Source organism: Parasteatoda tepidariorum, chromosome 4 (assembly GCF_982258835.1).
Source record: "Parasteatoda tepidariorum strain Cologne lab strain chromosome 4, Ptep-v5.0, whole genome shotgun sequence".
Taxonomy (NCBI): domain Eukaryota; kingdom Metazoa; phylum Arthropoda; class Arachnida; order Araneae; family Theridiidae; genus Parasteatoda; species Parasteatoda tepidariorum.
Genome location: NC_141758.1, coordinates 1 through 2,361, shown reverse-complemented (window position 1 = coordinate 2,361; position 2,361 = coordinate 1). Strand labels below are relative to the sequence as shown.

Sequence of the window (2,361 nt, the reverse complement as noted above, 5' to 3'; positions counted from 1 at the left end):
AAAGAAAATCAACTATTTCTCAAAATTAATAAATAATTTATGATAAAAACTAATTCGCGCACGTACCTGGCCAAGTAAACTATGAGATCTAATCGAAACTGGAGAGAAAGCCGTAAGGAAGCTAACGAAAACCATCATAAAAAACACGGCTCAAATCAAAAATTCATACTGAAAGCGCATGCACTTCAATTTCCACCAAATGACTTGAATAAGTCAGAGGCAAAAACTACTGGCTCATGAGGTTAACTGTGTTGGCTCGGATCGGAGAATAGGAGTTGTATAAGTTCGTTTTATTGCTGGTACAGATGGTGTATCGGATAATCTTTACTTATTATATTAATTTAATCTTTTTTCTTTAATATTAATTTTAGATTAATTTTATTTATTAAATAAATCTTAATTTAATAACTTTTTTTGTTTTAAAATTGAATTTAAATGACAAAACATGCTCATCGCCCTCCTACCGCCCAAAACATACCCAACGCCCCCCTACGGCCCAAAACAAGTTCACCGCCCCTCGGCATATTCCCAACGCCCCCGTTGAGAACCAATGATTTACATAGATCCTGGTCGAATCTGACCCTGCAAATACGTTGGTATGTGAAGTATCCACCTCTGACTAGTTTTTTTTTATATATTTTTTTCTAACCATGTATACCGTACCGTGTCATTTGCACTTTTAAAATCAACATTGACTGTTATAAGGATATTCCGATAGTCCGAAGCATTCTTAATAATCTGACTTAGGTAAGTAACCTGATCAACCTATTCAGAACACCAGCCTGTCCATTGACTCTTAGGTCTTATCTTCAAGAATCTAATTTAATGTTAAATATAAGTTTCTCTATAGTCTTTCCAAGAAAACTGGTAAACGATGACTATGTTAGTAAGTATGTAAGTAAGAAAATGTTTTTTTATTTTTTTTTAGTATAATTACAACTCAGATCCACTGAGCAGGTAAAAGTTCCAACTTCTAAAATCCGTTAAAGGTATACAATTATGTATCTTTGGTTGTTTTATTTATATGTTTCAAGATTCCTATGTGTATTTCTGTTTAGGTTTTAAGACTTTTGTTGGCTCTGAAAAGAGCATATCTTTAAAATGTGTGCTTTAGTTTTCTATTTCTATGCGTTCATCTTCCTAACCTTGTCAGAAAATACACCACGTGTCGTTGGCTTTTTATTATTTTTTTTTTAAAGACAAAAGGTCAACAAAAGCTTACAACATACCAATTTCACATGTCATCAATGTTAAATGATTCAATTAGTTTCTTTTTCTGATTTTAGTATGAATAATTGATAAAAAAAAGGTAAAAAGTGGGGCCAAAATTGAGTTTTTCTACACTAATTGGTCAGCTCCCTGTCTCGCGCGTTGGCGATTCCTAATTATGCTTAATTGCAAGAGAAAACGGAAGGTGAGTGGTCAACGGCCATACCATGATGAAAATACCGGTTCTCGTCCGATCCCCGAAGTGAAGCATCATCGGGCGTGGTCAGTACTTGGGAGGGTGACCACCCGGGAACACCACGTGTCGTTGGCTTATTTTTCCACGTGTCATCAATGAAAATTCGCCTTTTACTGTAGATTTAGTTTTATTTTCAATTTAGAGTGTTTCTTTTCACTATTTAAGTGTAATTATCTAATTCTTGATACTGTATGCTTCAATTAGTTTCTTTTTCAGATTCCAGTATGAATAAATCATGAAAAAAAGGTAAAAAGTGGTGTCAAATTAGACTTTTTCTTTAAAAAAGAAGTAAAAAGTGGCGTAATTGTTGTCGTGGAATGCGGTTTCAATTCTAACCAATTGTTCAACCTAAAATAAGATAAATTCTTCATTTCTGCCACCACTTTTGGTATAATTAAATACAGTATTGTTGAAGTAGCTAGCAACAATGCAATATAAAGGTCAATTTCGTTAGGAAGTCATTGTTAATGAGTGCAACAGTTTAAAAAGAAAATACTTCATTGTTTAGATAACTTTTCGAAGGTATTGTTGCATTTTATAACGCATAAAAGTATTATTTAAGTGTATTGTAATGAATTTGCGCTTTCTTTTCGGGCTTCTTGTGGGGAGGGGGGGGGATTAGGAGGACTGCTTTTGATGTTTGGCAACCCCCCCCCCTTTCCAGGGCGATGTGCAACAGGTGAGTACTTTCATTTTAACTAAAAAAGAAAGGGGGAAGGCGCTATAAAATTGGTCAGACGGTGTCCAGTTGGCCGAATTGTTATTTAAAAGAAAGGGGGATATCCAGTATTCGCAAACGCGCTCTCTTGACGGTCGCTGGGGAGGGGGGACGCTTCGATCCGGCCCGTCGGGCCGGATCGATGGCAAGAGAGAGGTGAGCTCCCTGTCTCGCGCGT

General features: G+C 36.0%; 1 non-coding gene across 1 annotated transcript; it reads left to right on the top strand.

The window, feature by feature from the left end:
• Positions 1-1,421: 1,421 nt before the first annotated feature.
• LOC147810140 (5S ribosomal RNA) lies at positions 1,422-1,540 on the top strand. Its single transcript, XR_015433513.1, has one exon. It is a non-coding gene; the product is annotated as a 5S ribosomal RNA (ribosomal RNA).
• Positions 1,541-2,361: the final 821 nt, after the last annotated feature.